The sequence below is a fragment of the Schistocerca serialis genome, chromosome 5 (genome assembly GCF_023864345.2).
Source record: "Schistocerca serialis cubense isolate TAMUIC-IGC-003099 chromosome 5, iqSchSeri2.2, whole genome shotgun sequence".
Taxonomy (NCBI): domain Eukaryota; kingdom Metazoa; phylum Arthropoda; class Insecta; order Orthoptera; family Acrididae; genus Schistocerca; species Schistocerca serialis.
This window is the reverse complement of record NC_064642.1, coordinates 47840016-47867899: the sequence shown is the minus strand read 5'-3', so window position 1 is coordinate 47867899 and position 27884 is coordinate 47840016. Positions and strand designations below refer to the sequence as shown.

The following is a 27884-nucleotide window of genomic DNA, read 5'->3' as shown; positions in this document are numbered from 1 at the left end:
CCACGTCAAGGTGACGAGCTAGCGCCTGGGAGAAAGTTGTCTCTCTTCAATGGCAGTTCCTAGTCGTGAATATAAGACAGTAACGTTCGTGCGTTAAGGATAATATTCCGTAGCCTGAGAATACGTAATGCAACAAATATCCGCTGTATGTAATTTCACACCGTGCGGGATTTCACGACTAAAAATAGTATATTTCATACCTGCTCAGTTACTTAAATTTTTTACAGAGAAGTGATGAATGTTTCTCTTTTTCACTGTTTTCACTCAGCAACATAATCAAGGTTAACACTTCTTGAAGGAGTAAATATACTCTGAAGCTGTAGTCAAAATGCCCAACTCCTTAAACAGCTGTCTACAAGATAATCTAGGATGAGTACCACGTATCTGAGGTATGAAGACTTTCTTCCTTGAAAATGAGTAGCTCTAGAAAATTATTCCGTATGACATTATTGAATGAAAATATGCAAACTGTGTCAGCTTACTGATTTGTCCTCCCCAGAATTTGAAATGATTCTATGTTCGCTCAACTGAATTGTCTTAGGATTTCCAAAATGCGTTTTTTCCTGTCTAAATTCTCATCAATAAGGACACATTAAAATTTTGAAGTTTCCACCCCGTTTATTATTTCCTCATCATGTGTTACACTTATCATTGGTGTAGAACCTCTAGATGTGTAAAACTGAATACGCTGTTTCTTTTTGAAATTGAGAGTGAGTCCATTCGGAGAAACCAGTCAATGGTACATTTAAGAAACTAGTTTACGTTTCTTCTGTTGCTGTATGTATGCTTCGATTGATTACGTTACTAGTGTAACCCACAAAGAGAACTAATTCTGCTTGTTGTATATTGGACGGAGGATCGTTTGCATACATGAAGAACAATGGCAGATCTATGATTGAGCCTTGGGGAACCCCGTAAGTTATTTGCCCCAGACAGAATAATCTCCCCTGATTACATTGACTAGATTACTAACAACAATTTTCAGCCGAGCGGTTCTAGGCACTACAGTCTGGAACCGCGCGACCGCTGCGGTCGCAGGTTCGAATCCTGCCTCGGGCATGGATGTGTGTGATGTCCTTAGGTTAGTTAGGTTTAAGTAGTTCTAAGTTCTAAGGGACTGATGACCTTAGAAGTTAAGTCCCATAGTGCTCAGAGCCAACAATTTTCAGCATGCTTTTAGTTACAAAATCCAGTGGTTGGCTATACCATCAATTCAATAAAACCTTAGTTTATCTAGTAGATTATTGTGATCTACATAGTCAGATGCTTTGTATATGACACACAAAATACCAGCCAGCGCAATTTTGTTATTTAATGCAAACAAAATTTGGTGCATGAATCTCTAAATGTCATCCTCAACAGAGCAATTGTTCTGAAATGCAAACTGTGGTACACTGAGAATATTATTCTTGCTCAGTTGAGATGCTATCCTAGAATACATCACGTTCTCAAAAATTTTGGAAAATTATGTCAGTAGTGAAGCTGATCGTTAATTATTGACATCTCTCCTACCACTTTTCTTGTAGCGGAGTTCACAATGGCATACTTCGATCTTTCTGGAAAAACGCCTTGAGTTAGCGATTGTGGAGACGACCATCGACCTGGCGTAGCAAAAATGTGGTTCACCAGAAGAGCCGACACGTTTTCGACGGCCGAATCCCGATGGTCCCGTGACCACTGCACTCGTAATTGACGTTAACGTTGGGTCAACATGTGAACACGTATGGCTAGTCTGCTGTGGAGCTCCATGTTCGACCATGTACGATGAGCAGTATGCTCCCAAACAGTTGTGCGTGCACCAGCATTCTCTATCCTACTGTACAGAGCAGGCAAGCCTCCGGGCACCACGTTCTGTAAAGATTCATGGACCTCCAACCATTTTGTGCCTGGTGGTAGTTTTAGTGCCCTCTTTCCGTAGAAGCTCACGACAGTAGCACGTGAACATTCGACCAACTTCGCCGTTTTCGAGAAACTCGTTCACAGGCGCAGCGTAATGGTAATCTGCCCTTTGTTAAAGTCGCTTATCTCAATGGATTTTCCCATTTGTAGCCCATATCTTAGATAGGGTGATCCCACGTTAGTGTCTGTTCAGCTTACACGCTTTTGTTACCTCGTCACGTGCCCGCAACGCCACCAACGCATCCATCGTCGCAGTGGGCAGTGGTCATTATGATGTAGCTGATCAGGGTATACCGTCACTGCTTGCGGCACAGCAAACGTCATTATGACAATAAGACACATTGGGACAACAAGAGCAATAACTTACTACACTACTGGCCGTTAAAATTGCTACACCAAGAAGAAATGCAGATGATACACGGGTATTCATTGGACAAAAATATTATACTAGAACTGATATGTGATTACATTTTTACGCAATTTGGGTGCATAGATCCTGAGAAATCAGTACCCAGAACAACCACCTCTGGCCGTCATAACGGCCTTGACACGCCTGGGCATTGAGTCAAACAGAGCTTGCATGGAGTGTACAGGTACAAGTGCCCATGCAGCTTCAACACGATACCACAGCTCATCAAGAGTAGTGACTGGCGTATTGTGACGAGCCAGTTGCTCGGTCACCATTGACCAGACGTTTTCAGTTGGTGAGAGAGCTGAAGAACGTGCTGGCCAGGGCAGCAATCGAACATTTTCTGTATCCAGAAAGGCCCGTACAGGACCTGCAATATGCGGTCGTGCATTATCCTGCTGAAATGTAGGGTTTCGCAGGGATCGAATGAAGGGTAGAGCTACGGGTCGTAACACATCTGAAATGTAACGTCCACTGTTCAAAGTGCCGTCAGTGCGAACAAGAGGTGACCGAGACGTGTAACCAATGGCACCCCATACCATCACGCCGGGTGATACGCCAGTATGGCAATGACGAATACACGCTTCCAATATGCGTTCACCGCGATGTCGCCAAACACGGATGCGACCATCATGATGCTGTAAACAGAACCTGGGTTTATCCGAAAAAATGACGTTTTGCCATTCGTGCACCCAGGTTCGTCGTTGAGTACACCATCGCAGGCGCTCTTGTCTGTGATGGAGCGTTAAGGGTAACCGCAGCCGTGGTCTCCGAGCTGATAGTCCATGCTGCTGCAAACGTCGTCTAACTGTTCGTGCAGATGGTTGTTGTCTTGCAACGTCCCAACTGTTGACTCAGGGATCGAGATGTGGCTACACGATCCGTTACAGCCATGCGGATATGAGGCCTGTCATCTCGACTGCTAGTGATACGAGGCCGTTGGGATCCAGTACGGCGTTACGTATTACCCTCCTGAAACCACCGATTCCATATTCTGCTAACACTCATTGGATCTCGACCAAAGCGAACAGCAATGTCGCGATACGATAAACCGCAATCGCGATAGGCTAGAGTCCGACCTTTATCAAAGTCGGAAACGTGATGGTACGCATTTCTCCTCCTTACACGAGGCATCACAACAACGTTTCACCAGGCAACACCGGTAAGCTGCTATTTTTGTATGAGAAATCGGTTGGAAACTTTCCTCATATCAGCTCGTTGTAGGTGTCGCCACCGTCGCCAACCTTGTGTGAATGCTCTGAAAAGCTAATCATTTGCATATCACAGCATCTTCTTCCTGTAGGTTAAATTTCGCAACAAGTCACCTTCGTGGTGTAGCAGTTTTAATGTCCAGTAGTGTAAGTTATGAAGTATAAGAACGATTAAAGGGAACAGAGTACTGTTCCTGACGGGGACACACTTACAGGTTTTCCGACTTCATCTGAATGTGTTAAAACACTTCCTTACGAACCGTTGGGCGGAAATTAATACATATGTTGCCGTGAAATGCGGCGTACCGTTTGAAACACTGATGACAATGTTTCCCATGTCGAAAGATGTCACACTGAAGCTGTTTTAACACTTTCTTCCAAGGAGCTATGTTAATGTCTTGACGTGTGACTGTAGCAAGCACGTAAGTCCACGCTGTGCAGCCGTAATAAACGCTGCGTACTATATGCTACAGTGGAAACACTTGGTCGCTATACCTCTACTGTTTTCCTTGCCCTGCACCTCCCGTCAGCAGCAGCGCTGAGAGCTTACTTGGTATTCATTCGAAGCTTGACACTGTTGGCTCTGTTTCGTAATCCTTTCTCGCATTCTTCGAACAACGATATTCCTTCTGCTCACTTCACGGGTTTGAATGGAGCCAAGTAGGACAAAACTTTCTCTTTCCCAGACGAGCCGGCCGAAGTGGCCGAGCGGTTCTAGGCGCTACAGTCTGGAACCGCGCAACCGCTACGGTCGCAGGTTCGAATCCTGCCTCCGGCATGGATGTGTGTGATGTCCTTAGGTTAGTTAGGTTTAAGTAGTCTAGGGGACTGATGACCTCAGAAGTTAAGTCCCGTAGTGCCACTTTTTTTCTCTCCCAGACGATTCAAGAGATTCGCCATAGTCCGATAAACGTGTTCTGTTTTGCACAAATATGAGAAGCGGAACTTTCATTCCACTAAGATCTAATAAATACGCGATCGTTATTTATAATTTACCTTCATGAGCAACTGAATGCAGGGCAGCAACTGTACTGAAGACAGAGCATCCCTATCGCCACAGTGAATGGAATAGTTCGACCTTTCACTGACGGAGATATCGTAAGACAATGTTCTGGTCGTAAGCGCGAATATAGGATGAGCAAGACACGCAATGCCAACACATGTAGTCGTGGGTAAATCGTAGTGGCCAAACCATTAGTTACTCCAATCTAGCGCAGATATTGGTCTTTTACTGTGTCACCGGGTCAACATTGTACTCTCAGTGGCACTGTTCTGTGAACAACGCCACTATCGGAGTCTAAAGACGCGGACAGAAAATTGTTTACGACAGAGGTCACGAGATTGTAGCATCGCATGGGCCGCCCGCAAAGTAGCAGACCAGTGCCAGTTTAGAGCTGGACAGCAAACGGGTTGATCAGCCACACCATCTGCAACCACTCCCTCTGTGTGCGGTACAGTAACCTATGTTCAAGGCAAGTTACAAGACGCAGACATTAGAATGGGAGCAAGAACATCTCTGTTCTATGATCGAAGTATAGAGAATGGTCTCCTCGCTTGGTCAGTAGCTGAGAAGTTTAGTGCAAGCTATGGTAGGGTACGAGAGTACGAATAGGTGGAAAACATGAAGTGGTGCATCATTTTTACCAACAACCAACCAATCAGGCCAATTGTGGAGGTATTTTCGTGTGACGTATGTTTTCATGTGATGAAATGACACACCTGCTATGTTTTATACTCGCTCCTGATAAAAACCCGTAACGGTAAACAAAGCCAAGTTCATTGCGAGCTGATCACATGAAGATTGCCAATAAAGATAACCAGAAAGTCAAGGTCTACAGCCAGGTCGGTATTCAGGCAACAGCTAAATGAGACTTGTAATTCAAACGGCATACTATTAAATCTAACTTATGGCCACTTGCCTAAATCCCCCTCCAAGCAGTCAGGCCCATATGACCGTCTGCTTACGCTTCAGGTACAGCTTTTTAATTATTAGCTGTTACACCTCTGAACCGCTATTGAAATCGACTCCTGGTTCAAAAAATGGTTCAAATGGCTCTGATCACTATGGGACTTAACATCTGTGGTCATCAGTCCCCTAGACTTAGAACTACTTAAACCTAACTAACCTAAGGACATCACACACATCCATGCCCCAGGCAGGATTCGAACCGTAGCGGTCGAGCAGTTCCAGACTGAAGCGCCTAGAACCTCTCGGCCACAACGACCAGCTCTCTTGTTTGGTAAAAATGCTGTTAAACAGCGGTTAATTTCAATAGGATGCAACTATCCTAATTTTAAATGTTGCGAACTGAGTGCGTTTTCAGCTGAAGTTGACGAATTAATAGACATTGAAGAAATTTAGCTATGGAAGGAGAGTTGACTGTCGACGTGATATTACAAAGTGTTTTCAACCCACAGAGGCACCAGAAACTGAGAGTGACGTTGAAGAAACGCCTCCAACTCACATCTCTTGGGCTGAGGTTTCAGAAGCTTTAAACATTTTAGTGAAATTGTCTGAAGTTATGAATCTGCACGTCATGAAAAATAATTTTTGCCAAACAATAGTTCAATCCAAGAATCAAATTAACATTTGTGCATTATTCCAGACGGCTCAGGAGAAAATTTCAACTGTACGAACCTGACAACATACATAACTTTCGTAGATGTAGAGAAAGCCTTTGATAATGTTAAGCCGGCCGCGGTCGTCTAGCGGTTCTAGGCGATCAGTCCGGAACCGCGCGACTGCTACGGTCGCAGGTTCGAATCCTGCCTCGGGCATGGATGTGTGTGATGTCAAAAAAAAATGGTTCAAATGGCTCTGAGCACTATGGGACTCAACTGCTGAGGTCATTAGTCCCCTAGAACTTAGAACTAGTTAAACCTAACTAACCTAAGGACATCACAAACATCCATGCCCGAGGCAGGATTCGAACCTGCGACCGTAGCGTGTGTGATGTCCTTAGGTTAGTTAGGTTTAAGTAGTTCTAAGTTCTAGGGGACTGATGACCACAGATGTTAAGTCCCATAGTGCTCAGAGCCATTTTTTTGATAATGTTAAATGGGATAAGATGTTTGAGGTACTCAAAAAAAAGGAATAGACTATAAAGATAGAAAAATGATATGGAACCCGTACAAAAACGGGACAACAGTTATACGTGGACGGACAAAACAAGAAGAGGTGCAGATACGGAAAGGTGTCCGACAAGGTTGCGCACTATCCCCTGTTATCTTTAACCTATACATTGAAGAGGCGCTGAAAAAAATAAGTGAAAATTCACAGACATGGCCAACGAATATATATGATAAGATATGCCGCTGATATGGCTGTCCCAGCTGAAATTGAAGAAGATCTTGTAGTCCTACTGAATAGAATGGATAAAATTATGGCGGAAGAATATGAGAATTAATAAAGCAAAAACATAAGTAATGGCATCCGACAAAAAAGATCAATTCGAAGTCCAAGTTCAGGTAGGCAATGAACTGCTTGAACAAGTTGATAAATTTACTTATCTGGGCAGTAATATTACCAGGGATGGAAGGAGCAAGGCAGAGGTGAGAAGCAGAACTGCTCAAGCAAAGGCTGCTTTTAACAAGAAGAAAAACATCTTAACATGTAAGAGCATCAGCCCTGAAATCAGGAAAGGATTTTTTAAATCATATGTGTGGAGTGTGGCATGCTATGGGTGTGAAACATGGACGCTCGGGACAGAGGAAGACCAGAATGTAAATTCTTTTGAAATGTGGTGCTATAGACGCATGCTCAAAATAAAATGTATAGACAATGTCACAAACGAAGTGGTTCTGGTAAGAGCAGGTGAGAAGAGAAGCTTCTGGAGTTTCCTTGTTAAAAGAAAAGTGCAATTTACAGGCCATCTATTAAGAGATAAAGGAGTCCTGAACACAGTTATAGAGGGATATGTCAAGGGAAAAAGACCAAGAGGAAGACCACGGCTGAGGTACATGGATCAAATCGTGAAAGATGTGGGATATAAAACCTATAAAGAAGTGAAGAGAAAAGTTGAAAGACGCACAGAATGGAGACGATCTGCCATTGTAGCTGTTGCAAACCAATCTTTGGATTGCCCACTACAGAAGAAGAAGACGATTAGTGGTGGATAACAGTTCGACATATTCCACATCCTCGACAACGTCAGATATCTGTGCTATGCCTAAAGACAGTGATTCCAACTGAAGTGCACCAAATCCTCGGTATCAGTTTTATTAAGCAGCTTGTTCTTCATCTTATCAAACGATGGGGTTTATTTTATTTCTTAACTGGGATACAAGCAATTTTTTTATATGTACTAAACTTTTCTAAGACGTTGTGCCTTGATTTAATAGAGCAGCACAATAGTCGACTTTTAATTCAATTTTGTTTTTTAGGAAAAGTAACACACACTTTTAAATGGTTCAAATGGCTCTGAGCACTATGGGACTTAACATCTATGGTCATCAGTCCCCTAGAACTTAGAACTACTTAAACCTAACTAACCCAAGGACATCACACAACACCCAGTTATCACGAGGCAGAGAAAACACACTTTTAATTTCTTACACTGTAATGTCCCTTGTGTTTAATAAATAAGAGTTACTTGGTTTTGTACTTAAAACCTGAACGTTTTGATTATTTTATCCTTTATTTTAAACCATGTTGTTAAGAATGACACTGAAATTCATTGACAGGTCCCTGAGCATGCCGTATTATCAAGGTCCTGCTCTATTAATTACTGTGCATATGATGTACGGGGTGGTTATAATTAAATTTTCGCTACTTGAGAGGCCCTCCATGAAAAATGAGTGATCGTAGGACAATGAATCCTGATGTAAATATTTGTAGAGGCGTCCGGAAGAGACAGGACGAACAAACCGTTGAAAGAAACACATTTCAGTTTACGAATGAGAGGGTAAAATTTAATAACTGCGTACCATATTTACGTCCCTGGCTATAAACGTTGCACAGTGTAATGACCACTTGCGTCCTCGACAGCCTGCATCCGCACTAGAGACACCGCTTCGCAATTGCTCACAGCACTTTTCGAATGCTGGACCATGGAATGTTCAGCTATTGTGACACAGCTCGTGCACTGCTAGAAAATCGCACATTGCGTCCTCCGCCCTCAGCCATGGCAACGATAATTTCTTGAACGATTTCTGGCGCAACTGATCGTCGGACTCTCAGAGGAGCAACTGTCACATCACAAGTTAATTTGAACTTCCGAATCATGTTCTCCAACCCTGGTGCGGAAAGAGGATCTCTACGTATTCCTCGACTGGTTCGATGCTCCGAAGTTCAGCAGAACTATTTCTATAGTTTTGATAAAACAATTTCGCGAGTAAAGCCCTGTTCACCTTGTCCAGACCTGTGTCGGTTGTCCGCAGATCTCATTCACACTCATGCTTGGGTTTCAACCATACGTCGTCCTACCAGTTTCTGAGCATAACGGCAAGACGTGACACGTAACACCACTGAAAATGGAAATCCTCTAGCACACACTCTGAACATCATTGCTATGCGCTGAGGTGACGAAAGTCATGGGATAGCGATATGCAGCTATACAGATGGCGGTAGCATCGCGTACACAATGCAGAAAAGGGCAGTACGATAGCGAAGCAGTCGTTTGTTCTCAGTTGATTAACCCGAAACGATTTCAAACATTGCTCGAACAGTCCACGCATGTACCACCAGTCCATAGTGTCCAACGGCACAATATTTCGGCGATCAGATATGTCGTCATCGTCAGGTGCGCTGACGAATTGAGTTGCTGAGGGCGGGCGGCCATCTTAAATCCCCTCCCTCGCGAGGCGTTCTCTCCGTGGTCCGCGCCCGCGCGTCAGCGGTTGGTGAGATGCTGGCATCGGCATCTGTGGTGGCATCCCTTATCATTTAGCTACAAAATAGCAGGTCAGCAACTGGAAACAGTTAATTCCATAAATTATCTGGGAGTAGGCATTAGGAGTGATTTAAAATGGAATGACCATATAAAGTTGATCGTTGGTAAAGCAGATGCCAGACTGAGATTCATTGGAAGAATCCTAAGGAAATGCAATCCCAAAACCAAGGAAGTAGGTTACAGTACGCTTGTTCGCCCACTGCTTGAATACTGCTCAGCAGTGTGGGATCCGTACCAGATAGGGTCGATAGAAGAGATAGAGAAGATCCAACGGAGAACAGCGCGCTTCGTTACAGGATGATTTAGTAATCGCGAAAGCGTTACGGAGATGATAGATAAACTCCAGTGGAAGACTCTGCAGGAGAGACGCTCAGTAGCTCGGTACGGGCTTTTGTTGAAGTTTCGAGAACATACCTTCACCGAGGAGACAAGCAGTATATTGCTCCCTCCTACGTATATCTCGCGAAGAGACCATGAGGATAAAATCAGAGAGATATAGCCCACACAGAGGCATACCGACAATCCTTCTTTCCACGAACAATACGAGACTGGAATAGAAGGGAGAACCGATAGAGGTACTCAAGGTACCCTCCGCCACACACCGTCAGGTGGCTTGAGGAGTATGGATGTAGATGGAGATCGATGTAATTGCCTCGTCCGCCCTAGTCGCCCGTTCGTTTTCTTCGCTGAGCGTCTTTTTAATTAGACTCAGTGCTGGTTCACATGCCCTGCTGACGCACGGGCGCAGACCGCGGAGAGAACGCCTCGCGAGGGGAGGGGATTTAAGGCGGCCGCTCGTCCTCAGGAGCTCAGTTCGTCAGCGCACCTGGCGATGACGACATATCTAAGCGACGAAATATTGTGCCCGTTGGACACTATGGACCGGCAGTACACCCGTGGACTGTTCGAGCAAGAAATACGCTGGGAGAAACTGAAGGATTTCGGACATGATCGTGGCCAGAAGACAGGAATTAACGGACTGTGAATGCGGAATTGTAGTTCGAAATCGTTAGGGAGTTCAACGTTCTGTGATCCACAGTGTTAAGAGTGTGCCGAGAATACGAAATTTCATGCGTTACCTCTCACCATGGACACGTAGAGGCCGAAGGACCGAGAGCAGCGGCGTTTGTGTAAAGTTGTCAGTGTTAACAAAGAATTAAAATCGCGTGACATAAGTGCAGAAATCAACGTAGGCCGTACGACGAAAGTATCCGCTAGGACAGAGCTGTGAAATTTGGCATTAATCGGCTATAGCAGACGACCAATACGAGTGCCTTTGCCAAAACCATGACTTCGCCTCTCCTGCACTCGTCACCATATCCGTTGGACTCTAGACGACTGGGAAACCGTTGCCTGGTCAGATGAGTGCCGCCTTCAGTTGGTAACAGCTGATGGTAGGGTTCGAGTGTGGCGCAGGCGCCAAGAAGCCATGGACCCAAGTTGTCAACAAGCAATTGTGCAACTTCGTTGTGGCTCCCTAATGGTGTCGGCTGGGTCCTCTGGTTCAACTGGACTGATCCTCGACTGGAACTGGTTATGTTCGGTTTGTTGGAGAGACCATTTGCAGGTATTCATGGACTTCATGTTCCCAAAGAAAGATGGAATTTTTATGGATTGCGATGCGCCATGTTACCAGGCCGCAATTGTTCCTGATTGGTTTGAAGAACATTCTGGACAATTCGAGAGAATAATATCGCCACCCAGACGCCAGAAATGCGGCATATACGAGAGGCCAGTTCGTACACAAAATCGTGGGCCGCCAGCATATTCGCTGTTATGGACGACTATGGAGGCAACATCCGCAGTGGACTTCCAATGACTTTTGGAGTTCATGTCACGTCGGGCTGATGCACTACGTCGACAAGAAGGAAGTCCGACACGATATTAGGAGTTATCCCTCAATTTTTGCCACCTCAGTGTAAAGTTGGGTAGCTAAATGGCACCTAATATTCTGTCTACGCCGGCTAAAGTAGGGATAGTTTAATTATAAATACCTTGTATAGTAGAAATAATACGTGATTACATTTTTACATGATCATGTGGTACAGAGGGTGCAACATTCAGCACACAGAGCTGCGGCCTCTGACAGCAGCAACGGCTCTAACACGGCTGGATATCAAACTTGAGTTTGGATGACAGATGGATAGATACCATCCATGCTGGTTCAACTGTGCGCCCGAGTCCATGAGTCGTAGTGTTGGGCCATTCGTTCGTCAGTCACGATCAGATGCTGGGGGTGAGAGATCCGGAGAACACGTTCGGGACAACGCTCTCTGTATCAGTGTGTTCCAGGACAACATGAGCAACATGCGGTCTTGTTGATACATTAAGGAGACCTCGAAGGTATGGTACAGCCACCGCTCTCAACACCTCAGAAATGTAACAGCTGCTGTCCAAGTTTTCAGCTATGCACATGATAGGAGACAGTGTTGCGTGACAAATTGCGCCCCATTTCATCACTGCAGGTGTAGGAACAGTGTGACGATGACGAACGCAGTGTGGTAAACGAGGGTTCTCCTCGGAGCCTCCACGTCCAAGTTACGATGCACGCAGAGCCGGGAGTCGTTTGAAGAGATTATGTGGTCGCTCTCGTGTGTCCAGTTCTGACATTGGACGTACAGCTATCGCTGCGTCCCACTCTGCTTCCGAATCAAGATAAGCTTAAACATTCGTCAGCTTGCTGACAATCTGCGATGCTCCAATATCGTCGTGCTGTCAGTGTGGATACCTACATTCCAGTGAACCACATCAGACCACTTCCTGACTGAAGGCACATGAGGAAGCTGTACGATCCTGTTCGCCTGAGCCGACTGTCTATCTATCCTTCAAAAAAAAAAAAAAGTTCAAATTGCTCTGAGCACTATGGGACTTAACATCTGAGGGGGTCCGCATCTCGTGGTCGTGCGGTAGCGTTCTCGCTTCCCATGCCCGGGTTCCCGGGTTCGATTCCCGGCGGGGTCAGGGATTTTCTCTGCCTCGTGATGACTGGGTGTTGTGTGCTGTCCTTAGGTTAGTTAGGTTTAAGTAGTTCTAAGTTCTAGGGGACTGATGACCATAGATGTTAAGTCCCATAGTGCTCAGAGCCAACATCTGAGGTCAACAGTCCCCTAGAACTTACAACTAATTAAACCCTAACTAACCTTAGGACATCACACACATTCATGCCAGAGGCAGAATTCGAACCTGCGACCGTAGCGGTCGCGCGGTTCCAGAGTGAAGGGCCTAGAAGCGCTCGGCCACCCCGGACGGCTTGAGATCCTGCAGGGCGTTAAGTACAGTACTCCTTGACCCATAGATTCCGTATTCCCATGACAGTAGTTGGATTCTGAGCAACGCAAACAGCGGCTTGGTAAAGCGAAGTTTCGACAGGCATTGATCCTATACCTGTCGAATTCATATATGTGTTGTTAGTTGCTCCTCTATCATATTCGAGGCATAACACGATTTTCTGACACCTAACCGATATTTAAATGCCAGCTCTTATTGAGAAACTTGTTGTTAATTCCTTCCTCCCATAAAGAATGTGGATGGCGTTAGTCTTACCTGCTTTGGGATGTTGAGTTGACATCTTAGTCAACTGCATATCAAGGTATTTAGTATTCTTCATGCAAATTTCACGATCTTGTAATTTCAGTGGACAGCAATGTAGATTGTAAACAGAATTGAAATAAGAGACAGGGCGTCAGGAGACACCCATATCTACAAGCACAGGGGTACCTTGTACCACTACCACTCATTTCCCTTCCTGCTCCAATCCCAAACAGGTCGCGCTAAAAACGAGTGTCTATATGCCTCCGTACAGGCCCTAATTTTTCTTATCTTCATGGTGTTTACCTGAAATGTGTGACGACGTCAGTCATACGACCACACCGCCGCCTGAGAGATCGATCCGCTTGGTGCGATTCTCTTGATAAACTGAACAGAAGAACGGCTGTGTTAGCCAAAGAGTACACAGCCAGTCGCAGTACGTATGCTCGCCGCGAGGCGCCGCTAGGCCGCTTCATGTGCAGCAGGAGAGTAGTGCAGTTGTGTCAGTCTACAGTCCGTAGCCGAGCTCAGTGATCAGCCAGCGCCGACGTTAGTCAGTCATCGTCTGCAGCTCGACCATTGCTGCCATCAAGTCACTGTAATTCAGTTCCAAGTTAGTCTTCAAATTCACCGGATTCGACATTCAAGATTACGAGAGATTAATTCGTCACTGCAAGATCTGTGACTTGTAAATTATGTCATTCTACAGATTCTTAGTATTGTCGCGCCTTCCATAATTGTCAACCAACAGATAATGAACTACAACAAAGTTAAGTAATAAATACACTCCTGGAAATGGAAAAAAGAACACATTGACACCGGTGTGTCAGACCCACCATACTTGCTCAGGATACAGCGAGAGGGCTGTACAAGCAATGATCACACGCACGGCACAGCGGACACACCAGGAACCGCGGTGTTGGCCGTCGAATGGCGCTAGCTGAGCAGCATTTGTGCACCGCCGCCGTCGGTGTCAGCCAGTTTGCCGTGGCATACGGAGCTCCATCGCAGTCTTTAACACTGGTAGCATGCCGTGACAGCGTGGACGTGAACCGTATGTGCAGTTGACGGACTTTGAGCGAGGGCGTATAGTGGGCATGCGGGAGGCCGGGTGGACGTACCGCCGAATTGCTCAACACGTGGGGCGTGAGGTCTCCACAGTACATCGATGTTGTCGCCAGTGGTCGGCGGAAGGTGCACGTGCCCGTCGACCTGGGACCGGACCGCAGCGACGCACGGATGCACGCCAAGACCGTAGGATCCTACGCAGTGCCGTAGGGGACCGCACCGCCACTTCCCAGCAAATTAGGGACACTGTTGCTCCTGGGGTATCGGCGAGGACCATTCGCAACCGTCTCCATGAAGCTGGGCTACGGTCTCGCACACCGTTAGGCCGTCTTCCGCTCACGCCCCAACATCGTGCAGCCCGCCTCCAGTGGTGTCGCGACAGGCGTGAATGGAGGGACGAATGGAGACGTGTCGTCTTCAGCGATGAGAGTCGCTTCTGCCTTGGTGACAATGATGGTCGTATGCGTGTTTGGCGCCGTGCAGGTGAGCGCCACAATCAGGACTGCATACGACCGAGGCACACAGGGCCAACACCCGGCATCATGGTGTGGGGAGCGATCTCCTACACTGGCCGTACACCACTGGTGATCGTCGAGGGGACACTGAATAGTGCACGGTACATCCAAACCGTCATCGAACCCATCGTTCTACCATTCCTAGACCGGCAAGGGAACTTGCTGTTCCAACAGGACAATGCACGTCCGCATGTATCCCGTGCCACCCAACGTGCTCTAGAAGGTGTAAGTCAACTACCCTGGCCAGCAAGATCTCCGGATCTGTCCCCCATTGAGCATGTTTGGGACTGGATGAAGCGTCGTCTCACGCGGTCTGCACGTCCAGCACGAACGCTGGTCCAACTGAGGCGCCAGGTGGAAATGGCATGGCAAGCCGTTCCACAGGACTACATCCAGCATCTCTACGATCGTCTCCATGGGAGAATAGCAGCCTGCATTGCTGCGAAAGGTGGATATACACTGTACTAGTGCCGACATTGTGCATGCTCTGTTGCCTGTGTCTATGTCCCTGTGGTTCTGTCAGTGTGATCATGTGATGTATCTGACCCCAGGAATGTGTCAGTAAAGTTTCCCCTTCCTGGGACAATGAATTCACGGTGTTCTTATTTCAATTTCCAGGAGTGTACTTTCTTAATTTGTACGCCTGCTAATTAATTGTGTTTTCCTGTTGTAGCTACCAAGCAGTCTTGGCATAGTATAACCCACGTTTCCACCTCCTTGGCTACGTCATATTTGCTACTTCATGTTGATGGACTCGGTTATGGTGGAAAATCGAGAGCCATCAAAATGTACTCTGGCGGCAGTTGTTTCGTTTTGGAGTCAGCTTCAACTGCCGATTCTCTAAATTTCATCAATACTATTCGTCGAGAAGTACGGCGCTTTCCCTCAAGGGATTTCCGTTTGCCTTCCTGAAGCACCTCCTCGATACTTACGTGATGGTCGAATCTACTAGTAACAAATCTGGGAGCCCGTCTCTGAACTCCTTCGATGTCTTCCTTTAACCCGACTTGGAGCTGATCCCAAACACTAGAGCAGTACTGAAGAATCGGTCGCACTCTTGCTCTATACAAGGTCTACTTTACAGATGAACTACATTTCCTAAAATTCTCCCAATAAGTTGACCATTCGCCTTCCCTGTTACCGTCCTTACGTGCTCACTCAGTTTCATATCGCTTTGCAGCTTTTACGCCTAGATATTTAACCGACATGACTGTGTCAAGCGGCACCCTGGTAGTACCGTAGTCGAACATCATAGGACTGATATTTTTACTCATTAGCATTAACTTACATTTTTCCGTGTTTAGAGGTTAGCTGGCACTCATCACACCAACTAGAAATTTCATCTAAGTCCTCTTGTATCCTTCTGTAGTCGCTCAAGGAATACAACTTACCGTACACCAGCCGGCCGCGGTGGTCTCGCGGTTAAGGCGCTCAGTCCGGAACCGCGCGACTGCTACGGTTGCAGGTTCGAATCCTGCCTCGGGCATGGATGTGTGTGATGTCCTTAGGTTAGTTAGGTTCAAGTAGTTCTAAGTTCTAGGGGACTGATGACCTCAGAAGGTAAGTCCCATAGTGCTCAGCGCCATCTAAGTCCCATAGTGCTCAGAGCCATTTGAGCCATTTTTTATCTATCCATCTAATCTTCAGCATTCTTCTGTAGCACCACATTTCTAAAGCTTCTATTCTCTTCTTGTCCAAACTATTTATCGTCCATGTTTCATTTCGATACAAATACTTTGAGGAACAACTTCCTGACACTTAAATATATACTCGATGTTAACAAACTTCTCTTCTTCAGAAACGCTTTCCTTGCCATTGCCAGTGTACATTTCATATCCTCTCTACTTCGACCATCATCAGTTATTATTTTGCTCCCCAAATAGCAAAAGTCATCTACTACTTTAAATGTCTCATTTCCTAATCTAATTCCGTCAGCATCATCCGAATTAATTCGACTATATTCCATTACCCTTGGTTTGCTTCTGTTGGTGTTCATCTGATATCCTCCTTCCAAGACACTGCCCATTCCGTTCAACTGCTCTTCCAGGTCCTTTGATGTGTCTGACAGAATTACTTTACTGCTTGATCAACATACAGATTGAACGACATCGGGGATAGGATCAACTCTCACTCCCTTCCCAACCATTGCTTCCCTTTCATGCCCCTCCACTCTTGTAACTACCATCTGGTTTCTGTACAAATTGTAAATAGCCTTTCGCTCTCTGTATTTTACCCCTGCCATCTTCAGAATTTGAAAGAGAGTATTCCAGTCAATAGTGTCATAAGTTTTCTCGCAGTCTACAAATGCTAGAAGCGTAGGTTTGCCTTTCTTAGTCTATCTTCTAAAATAAGTCGTAGGGTCAGTATTGCCTTACGTGTTCCAACATTTCTACAGAACTCAAAGTAATCTTCCCCGAGGTCGCCTTCTACCAGTTTTTCCAATCGCCTGTAAAGAATTCGCGTTAGTATTTTACAGCTGTGACTTATTAAACCGATATTTCGGTAATTTTCACATCTGTCAACACCTGCTCTCTTCTGGATTGGAATTATTATATTCTTCTTGAAGTGTGAGGCTATTTCGCCTGCCTATACATCTTGCTCACTAGACGGTAGAGTTTTGTTAGGCCTGGCTCTTCTAAGGCTGTCAGTAGTTCTAATGGAATGTTGTCTTCTCCTGGGGCCATGTTTCGACTTAGGTCTTTCAGTGCTCTGTTAAACTCTTCACGCAATATCATATCTCCAATTTCATCTTCATTTACATCCTCTTCCATTTCCCAAATATTGTCCTGAAGTACCTCGCCCTTGTATAGACCCTCTGTATTCTCCTTCCACCTTTCTGCTTTCCCTTCTTTGCCTAGAACAGGGTTTCCATCTGAGCTCTTGATATTCATACAAGTGGCTCTGTTTTCTCCAAAGGTCTCTTTTATTTTCCTATAGGCAGTATCTATCTTACCCCTAATGAGATATGCCTCTATATCCTTACATTTGTCCTCTAGCCATCACTGTTTGGCCATTTTGCACTTCCTGTCGATCTCATTTTTGAGTCGTTTGCATTCCTTTTTGGCTGCTTGATTTACTGCATTTTTATATTTTCTCCTTTCATCAATTAAATTCAATATCTGTTTTCGAAGGATTTCTACTAGCCCTCATTTTTTTCTTAATTGATCATCTGCTGCCTTTTCTATTTCATCCCTCAAAGCTACCCATTCTTCTTCTTCTGTATTTATTCCCACCGTTTTTGCAGTTCCTTCAGTTTGAATCTACAGTTCATAACCAGTAGATTGTGGTCAGAGTCCACATCTGCCCCTGGAAATGTCTTACAATTTAGAACCTGTTTCCTAATCTCTGTCTTACCGTTATACAATCTGTCTGAAATCTTCCAGTATCTCTAGGTCTCTTCCATCTATAAGGCGTACTTTCACGATTCTTGAACCAAGTGTTAGATATGATGAAGTTATGCTCTGTGCGGAATTCTGCCAGGCGGCTTCCTCTTTTATTTCTTACCCCCAATCCATATTCACCTACTACGTTTCCTTGTCTTCCTTTTCCTACTATCGAATTCCAGCCACTCACGACTATTAAATTTTCGTCTCCCTTCACTATCTGAATAATTTCTTTTATCTCGTCATACATTTCATTAGTCTTTTCGTCATCTGCAGAGCTAGTTGGCATATGAACTTGCACTATTTTGCTAGACGTGGGCTTCGTGTCTATCTTGGCCACGATAATGCGTTCATTATGCTGTTTGTAGAAGCTTACTCGCACTCTTATTTTTTATTCATTATTTAACCTACTCCTGGAATACCCTGTTTGATTTTGTATTTATAACCCTGTATACATCGGACCAGAAGTCTTGTTCCTCTTGCCACCGAACTTCACTATTTCCCAATATAAATTTAACCTATCCATTTCCCTTTTTAAATTTTCTAACCTACCTGCCCGATTAAGGGATCTGACACTCCACGCTCCGACCCGTAGAACGCCAGTTTTCTTTCTCCTGATCACAACGTCCTCCTGAGTAGTCTCCGCCCAGAGATCCGAATGGAGGACTATTTTACCTCCGGAATGTTTGCCCAAGAGGACGCCGTCATCATTTAACGATACAGTGAAGCTGCATGCCCTCGGGAAAAATTACTGCTATAGTTTCCCCTTGCTTTCAGCCGTTCGCAGTACCAGCACAGCAAGGCCGGTTTGGTTAGTCTTAGAAGGTCATATTAGTCAATCATCCAGACTGTTGCCCTTGCAACTACTGAAAAGGCTGTTACCCCTCTTCAGGAACCACACGTTTGTCTGGCCTCTCAAGAGATGCCCTTCCGTTGTGGCTGCACCTGCGGTACGGCTATCTGTATCTCTGCGGCACACAAGCCTCCCCACCAACGACAAGGTCCATGTTTCATGGGGGAAGCCGTAAGCTGGTGCCTTCGTTAATAGTCTGTAGTGGGGAAACAAGTCAGATGCTTTTCTGAAACTCTAGAGATATGAAATCTGCCTACAGCTCTAGGTACACAAGATGTCATTTGAGAGAAGAGCAAGCTGAGTTTCTGACGGACGATGCTTTTCCAAATCCGCACTGATTTTTGGGCAAAAGCTCTTCCGTCTCAAGCTAGTTTATTATAGTCGGACTGAGACTCTGTTCATGAATTCTGCAGCTAAACGATGTTAGGGATAATTCTGCGCGGCCGCCTTCCCAACGCAAGTTAAATCACTGTTCAAATGTGTGTGAAATCGTATGGGACTTAACTGCTAAGGTCATCAGTCCCTAAGCTTACACACTACTTAACCTAAGGACAAATTTACACACCCATGCCCGAGGGAGGACTCGAACCTCCGCCGGGACGAGCCGCGCAGTCTACGACTGCAGCACCCTAGACCGGTCTGCTAATCCCGCGCGGCTAACTCACTGTGGCACATTAATGATGTCTCATCAGTTACACTGCCAGAAGCAGAGTTCGTTTTGTTTGCAGATGACACAAGTATTGCAATAAATAGTACGTCGAGTGTAGTTCTAGAAAGATCTGCTAATGATATTTTCATGGATATTAATAAATGGTTTAAAGCCAACTCACTCTCGAAAAGACTCACTATATGCAATTCACAACCTGTAAGAGGTTTCCACCCAGCATATGCATAAAGTATGAAGAAGAGCAGATAGAAGAGGTTGACAGTCTTAAATTCCTGGGATTACAACTTGACAATAAATTCAGTTGGGAGGAGCACACCACAGAACTGCAGAAACGCCTTAACAAATCTGTATTTGCAGTTCGAGTGTTAGCAGACATAGGCGACATAAAAATGAAAAAGCTTGCATACTTTGCCTACTTTCGTTCCATAATGTCATATGGTATAATATTTTGGGGCAACTCTTCAAGTCAAACAAAAGTTTTCAGAGTCCAAAAGCGTGTAATGCGTATTATTTGTGGAGTAAATTCACGGACGTCCTGTAGAAACCTCTTCAAAGAACTGGGCACACGAATTACTGCCTCTCAGTATATTTACTCCTTAATGAAATTTGTCCTAAATAATATATCTCTTTTTCCAACAAACAGCTCAGTTCATACATACAATACCATACCAGGAACAAAAATGATCTGCACAAGGACTTGAAAGCACTTACTTTAGTTCAAAAAGGGGTCCACTACTCAGGAACACTCATCTTCAATAATTTGCCAGCAAACATAAAAAATTTAGTTACAAATAAAGATCAGTTTTAAAGGAGCCTGAAAGGCTTACTAGTGGGCAACCCCTACTCCATTGACGAATTTTTTTAATAGAAACAAATGATGTACTGTATATATATTCATACTATTACTATTGTTATTTCAGCTTTTTATAAAAAAAATGACATGTTCCACATCCACGAGGATCTCCTCAGCACGGATCTATGGAACGAAAAACTAATCTCATCTAAAAAAGAGCGGCCAAAATGCAGTCGAAATTATGTCTGTGTGGTATAGACGACAATGACTCACTCCACGCGGCAGGAATGTAAGTGGTGAACAAGTAGTTCGGTCAGTGTTGTTCTGCAACACCATAAACTTTTCAGTACGGTAGATATGTTTCACTTTTGTTCGTACAGCCTAACAATACCACACCGAGACGTGAGTGGAGACTGGATGGTCACGACGCGTGCAGGCAATCGAACAACGTCTACAGCAGCTCCTACTTGTGAACGCTGTTGTCTTGTCGCGATCGCAGCCGCTCACTAAGGCAACAAGTTCGCATCGAGAGGCTGGTCTCTGAGACTGAGGGCCGCGCGCGGCACCTCCCCAGCGCCCGGCCGCTTGTGGAACTGCCGGGTAGAAAGCGGCCTCTCCGCCAGTAGCAAGGAGACGCGCGCAGAGCCTGCAGCTGCCCCACTAGCTGAGGCACGGTCGCTGCTTCCAGGCCATCGCCGGCTCACCTGCTCCGGACTGAGGTAAGTGTACAGCGCCTCCTATCGGCTGCATCCAATCCAACTCCTTCCTCAAGCAGCAGTGGATAATCCTGCAGACTTTTGGCTACTTCCCTAGCACGTACCGTTGATCATTCTTGGGGGGTGATTTACAGTCTTCTTTCGAAGGACTTTATGTAAGCTTACCTTGCAACGGTACTTTCGTGTTCTCGTCATTACGGTACCAGAACGTTGAAGTTCTACCACTGTAAAGATCCGCGATTCGGAATGTCAGAACTGTGCAGTAAGTAGCGGCAGGAACACCACCACAAAATCACGCAGCACTAACACTCCAAACCATCGGCTCTCGAAGAGAGCGTTTAACCGTGTTCAATCCAATGGGAAAGTATCGAACTATTTTTCTCCGAATCATACAGTCTGGGGGAAAAACAGTGAGAATAATTACTTTTGGAAACCTTTTACCAGACAGAGCCTGTTATAATTGTTGTGGATTGGCAAGACAGCCAATCCACTATGAAGGAAGCCGAAAGGCACGCGTTTAAGCTCACGCAGGCTGGCGTGGGGTCTGGAACAGGACAGGGAAATGAGACTAGCAAAAATAATACGTAGCTGCTGGAATACTTAACTTTAATCCATAATTGGTGAACATCGCTCTTGACGGTACATGTTTTACAGCATCAACTGGTAATGGCGCTTTGCTAGGTCGTAGCAAATGACGTAGCTGAAGGCTATGCTAACTATCGTCTCGGCAAATGAGAGCGTAATTTGTCAGTGAACCATCTCTAGCAAAGTCGGCTGTACAACTGGGCGAGTGCTAGGAAGTGTCTCTAGACATGCCGTGTGGCGGCGCTCGGCCTGCAATCACTGATAGTGGCGACACGCGGGTCCGACGTATACTAACGGACCGCGGTCGATTTAAAGGCTACCACCTAGCAAGTGTGGTGTCTGGCGGTGACACCACAATAATAATAAACTGTTTCGCTTAATAAAACGGCCGCCAGCCCAAATCGGGCACAGTGTCTACACAAAAAGATGAAGTCAATTTTCGACACTGAATAAATAACTACTTTTACTTACTGTGGTCACTTGGCAGTAAGTACTATTATCCCACTTTCTGTTACTTATGGAATTTATCACTACACTTCAGTAATTATTTAAAGAAGACACACATATATTTCAACAAGGGTACAAAAAATGTTAAGCTTATAGCTGTCATTCACGTGACCAAAACTATTATTTAACACGACTAAATTTCATTTCTTTAGGACTGTTATTTGCTAACGTTTTATTAACACCAATATTTGTCTGGCTTTCTTTGACATGGAGAAGCAACACGAACAATTATTGTTAAGATTGTTGCAGTTAAACAATTATGTTATTTTACTTTCAGAAATACTATTTAAAACTTATCCTCATGGTCACGCAAAGCGGTAGCCCTTAAACTGATACGTGCAAACTTTGTTATTTAATAATGATTTTCAGAATTTACTACCAAAACAGTACTCTTGCCAGTAATTTACTATTATTCAATAAACATCAGGATACTCGGAGTAAATTCGTTTAGGTTAGGACCCTACTGAGGTAAATGAAATAGGAAAATTACGGTTAAACACAAAGGTACATTTAACACTTATATTCCACTGATTGAAGATGGATGGTCCATACTGTGATACACTTCTAAATAAAGTACTTTGCCTGTTACTGATGTCGAAGGTGGCGTGAGGCGGTGCTGCGTAGTAACATTGCGCAGGTACGGCTCTTGATGTACATCGCTCTGTCTTCCTCTTGGTGGTGACGATAAAATTACAAATTTTTGAGCTATTAATTTATTGCCGTACTGCGCCAATCATGTACAACACATCCGAGGCCAAAAACCCAGTCTTGCAGGTAAATTCGGGGCCTCTAGTGCTTGACCGACGTAACGCGTGTTCACTACTTACAGGGCAGCTACCGACTGTGTGCTGCTCGCGCGCCAATTCTCACTCGCGCGCCACACCACCTTTTCCATTCCACTACAGAACTGAGTTCCGTTCTACCTATGATCCCTACACCTTTTCAATTTACAATTCTGCTTACAAAAACCCTAAGTATGAACTGTCTACAATTGCATGACAGCATATACATACAAAATTGACATAATTAATAATAGTTGTGCTTGAAATATTACATAGTTATTTACAAAATATGTTTTTATACATTTATTCAACCTACGTCAAAGAGGTTATTTCAAACAGATAAACTACACTTAACAAAAGCTTACTCTCATTATAGTATTTGCTTAATTTTTCAAAGTTATTATGGAACAAAAAAATTTTAAAATATACAGATTAATGGCAGTATTCTAAACATTCTGCGTGGTGTCTGTTTGTTCTATATCGTGTCTCCCTACCACTTTCGCGCAATGACGCTCTGAGCATGTTTTTTAGGGAGTTGGCTAGTTTGAACCTGGGACCTGTTGCTGGTAACGAGATGAAAAAGCAGTTAAGTTTACCATTGGAAATTTTATTCTACTCACAAAACATCGTTTATAAATTGCACTATTTATAAAAGGAAATGTTTTAATACAGGATGGTTAATACTAACTGCATTCAACAAAAATGTGAACGTATATTCCCTGAGTGTGTTTCCAAGTTCTACAATGGATCGAAGGATGACCTATGCCATATCACATCTATAATCTAGGTTTAAATTAAGTTTCACAAGAGAGAAAACTATCAAAATGGTCTACAGTGACCCTAAATTATCTTTAATTACTTATCTAACTTGTCGTAAATTACAGTGGCTGAAGTGGCTTCTCAATAACTATATAACAGAAAAATCATCGTGTTTCAGATTTTTACTTCAAGTGGCAAATGTGAACACCATGAGCTTTAATTGACGATCGATACTAGTATTACGTAAAGGGGATGTAACAGATGAGACTTCTGCAGTTCTGAGTGAAGCCTTATGCGCTCAAAAATGCGGCATCGCGTGCGTTCATTGCCTTGTCGGTGTTCGTCAGGGGGCGGCGGCCAGCGCAGCTCCGTCCAGCTCGCCCTCTCGGAAGCAACTCTCTTCTAACTTCTCCTTACTACAATTTACCGAAGTTGGTTTAAAAAAACTATCTGGCTGTGTTTTCATGTGACCAATCAGGGTCTCAATGTTAACCTTAAACTCCGCCTACAAAAATTCTGTCTATCCAATGAGAAACGTTATACTTTTCGTGGTGGGGCAATGTTTTTAAAGTTTGCAACATAACAGAGAAGCGAAAAAGTCTAAAACTTGCAGCTGGTGTGGTCCTTTTAGCGTTATCGTAAGATCTATACTGTTCTTCTGGAGGGCTCTATCTTTTAACATGAGCTGGGTGGTGGTCCTAACGTAACAGAGACGCGAAAAAGTCTCACGCTAAAACTTGCGGGTGGTGTGGTCCTAGCGGTTAGCTGGCGACGTGGGTGTCCGTCCGTCCCTTATCGTAGGGCCTTCCAGCTTAACACGGTTCTGCTCTCGGCTTTTTTTCTCGTTTCTCCCCTTGGAACTGCGTCTGTCTCACGGTGGGAAGGTATGACATGCATTTAGGCATTCTTGTGTTAGTCTGTGGTATTCCATTTGCTCACTCGTTACTCGTATTACTTTGGTTAATTTAATGTCACGATTTAGTCGGAGCTATGTGACATACTACTGGATTTGCTTATCATGTCAGCGTTTTCATGGAAGGTGTTGGATTTGCCTGACACCTTACAGTATTATATTTACAATAGCATAACAATCTCCGTAGCCGTCAGGGGACCAATAGGGGAACTTGTACCTTCTCAGAATGTGGAGGTAATCACAGCAGCAACTTACCACTTCTCTGTGGACACAGAAGACACGTGACAGCTTGCTGGGTCTACAGCTAGTTTGACACAGCCCAGCCGTAATAGTGGACTCTGAAGAACTTGGATGTAATATACTATATTTGTGTGTATATGTGGATCCGAAAGAATCTGCCGAGAAGGGAAAAGTGTGAAATATCGAGGTCGAAAAGTTGATTCTCTCAAGGAGTTGGGGCCCTTTCAAAAGCTAGGGCTCCAACACAGCGCAACAGACATTAATGGAGCTACAAATCTTGTATTCCAATGGGAATGGTTAAACGTTAATGTGTCATATTTGCAAAACCTGTCTCGCCTTGGTTTAATCCGAGGCTGAGTCGGTTCTACCGACGAGTTACGGTGTGGTTTTGGAAATTTCTCACATTTTCCTGTTCGAATTCTGGCACTACGTTACATTTTACTAAAAAGTAGCTTTCAAAACACATTTTCTTCAACGTTAATTATGGCAGCAAACATTCAATAATAAAAGATATGAAAATATTGCAGTGGACGCTTTTCTATGACCAGAGGTATGATATTTCTATGTAAAAATATTGCTAGAAGCTGAATCAAAATTCAACAGATTAATGTGGCATTCTTTCCTGATTACTTTTCTTGATATCATACGTAACGTCTTCAGTTACTTGGATTTTTATCTGTTTCGGAGTTTCAATTGTCGGCGTAAACATAACATAATTGGTGTATGAAGAAAAATATTTTTTGTGGATAATTTGTTCAAATGGCTCTGAGCACTATGGGACTTAACATCTATGGTCATCAGTCGCCTAGAACTTAGAACTACTTAAACCTAACTAACCTAAGGACATCACACAACACCCAGCCATCACGAGGCAGAGAAAATCCCTGACCCGCCGGGAATCGAACCCGGGAACCCGGGCGTGGGAAGCGAGAACGCTACCGCACGACCACGAGATGCGGACCCCCTCAGATGTTAAGTCCCATAGTGCTCAGAGCAATTTGAACTTTTTTTTTTTTTTTTGAAGGATAGATAGACAGTCGGCTCAGGCGAACAGGATCGTACAGCTTCCTCATGTGCCTTCAGTCAGGAAGTGGTCTGATGTGGTTCACTGGAATGTAGGTATCCACACTGACAGCACGACGATATTGTAGCATCGCAGATTGTCAGCAAGCTGACGAATATTTCAGCTTATCTTGATTCAGAAGCAGAGTGGGACGCGGCGATAGCTGTACGTCCAATGTCAGAACTGGACACACGAGAGCGACCACATAATCTCTTCAAACGACTCCCGGCTCTGCGTGCAGCGTAACTCGGACGTGGAGGCTCCGAGGAGAACCCTCGTTCACCACACTGCGTTCGTCATCGTCACACTGTTCCTACACCTGCAGTGATGAAATAGGGCGCAATTTGTCGCGCAACACTGTCACCTATCATATGCATAGCTGAAAACTTGGACAGCAGCTGTTTCATTTCTGAGGTGTTAAGAGCGGTGGCTGTACCATACCTCCGAGGTCTCCGTAATATATCAACAAGACCGCATGTTGCTCATGTTGTCCTGGAACACACTGATACAGAGAGCGTCGTCCCGAACGTGTTCTCCGGATCTCTCACCCCCAGCATCTGATCATGACTGACGAACGAATGGCCCAACACTACGACTCATGAACTACTACGGGAACCCGGGCGTGGGAAGCGAGAACGCTACCGCACGACCACGAGATGCGGGCAAGATAATTTGTTGGATAGTCCAGATTCATCCACAAGAAAAATGTAATTTCAGATCGCCGAATCAAAAAGGTGGTACTCGTGTTCATATTAATAACGTAAAAGACGAATTTAGCGTGTAGTAATGAAACATACTTATCGTTGTGAACTTCCTGTCACATTTAGTAACTGGAGTAGGACACATTCTCAAACTCACCGAATCAGTTATACCTCCCAACAGAAAAATAATTATAATATTCACATTTAGTGTAACCTCCCAACAGAAAAATCTAGTTTAAGTTCCCAATAGAAAAATTTCTTTCCAATAATAAAATTTCAAGTTTTAATGTCATCTTCCCTTAAAGACTGACTGCATATCGAGATTAATAAGTTTTCACGTCAGCGGCGCTGCGTCATGGCTTTGTGAAATCATCCTGAATAAACTGAAATACTCTTACCTCACAGTGATGTCGCCGGATAACGCTATCTATGTATCTGCTCCTATAAGAAACTTTTGGCACAGCCCAGTGCAATGCTGACGACTAGATTTTCATATGTAGGAAAACAACTGATTTTCTTTTGCTTAATCAACACGAGTATGCACAGGAAAAATTCGTAAAATATTTAAACTCAGATAAAGGACTGTCAAAAGATTTCTTCAGAACAAAAGTTATTATTGAAACATTTCTGCAAGGAATTACATGGCACTTTAACATTACAATTGCGGTTAAATCAGTTGTGATAATTTACATATGCGCGCTACAAAACAGGACTGCTCTCTGCGAGCTACTGAACTCGACCAAGTTTACTAAATAATAAGGTTGGGCAGTATGCGCTCTGCTCTGCCATTGGCTGGCCTAGTGACGTCAGCGTGGAAGCAAGCGCTCACAAGCAGATGACACGGCATGCGCGTTTACGTCAAGTTTTTGGCGGAAGATTTTGTTTATACCAGAAATGAGATGTCTAAACTGCTTTTCTGCTGCTAAAATATTACAGTTAAAACTGGTCAGTTATATTCTTTCGCAGCTTATGCCTCACACATCGGTAAAATGCCAGATCACAACCACACTGACACACACTTGAAATTCGAAACCTCGGCTCAAATAAATCAGAAACTATTCATTTAATCGCATTGAAATGAATTTACTTAACAGCTCGAAGTTGCACACACTTGTTTGTAAGAACAGCATTCCTTCTTTCTAAAGCCGCTATAGTATTCATCAAAGTAAGTTTATCTGTGTCTGAAAAAAAAACTGTCATCTGTACATGTGCTCTAATTATGATGTTTCTTATTTGGTGACAGCTTTTCCAGAGTTTCCAGAGATTTCTTATGTAGTTCTCGTTTCTTATACCGTTTGGTTCTGTCTTCTGTTGCGGGTGACACATTGACAGTCGCACTACTGCACGGCAAATTGCGCGAAGGAACTGCATCTGGCTTGAGCATTCTTTTTCGGGGCAAAT

At 44.4% G+C, this 27884-nt stretch overlaps 1 protein-coding gene across 2 annotated transcripts in view; it reads left to right on the top strand.

The window, feature by feature from the left end:
• Nucleotides 1-20813: 20813 nt before the first annotated feature.
• LOC126480925 (alpha-tocopherol transfer protein-like) overlaps nucleotides 20814-27884 on the top strand; it is a 149458-nt gene continuing 142387 nt past the window's right edge. For both annotated transcript variants that reach the window (XM_050104338.1, XM_050104337.1), the window contains exon 1: nucleotides 20814-20936. The gene's annotated coding sequence lies outside the window, so the exon portion shown is untranslated. The remainder of the gene's footprint in view (nucleotides 20937-27884) is intronic.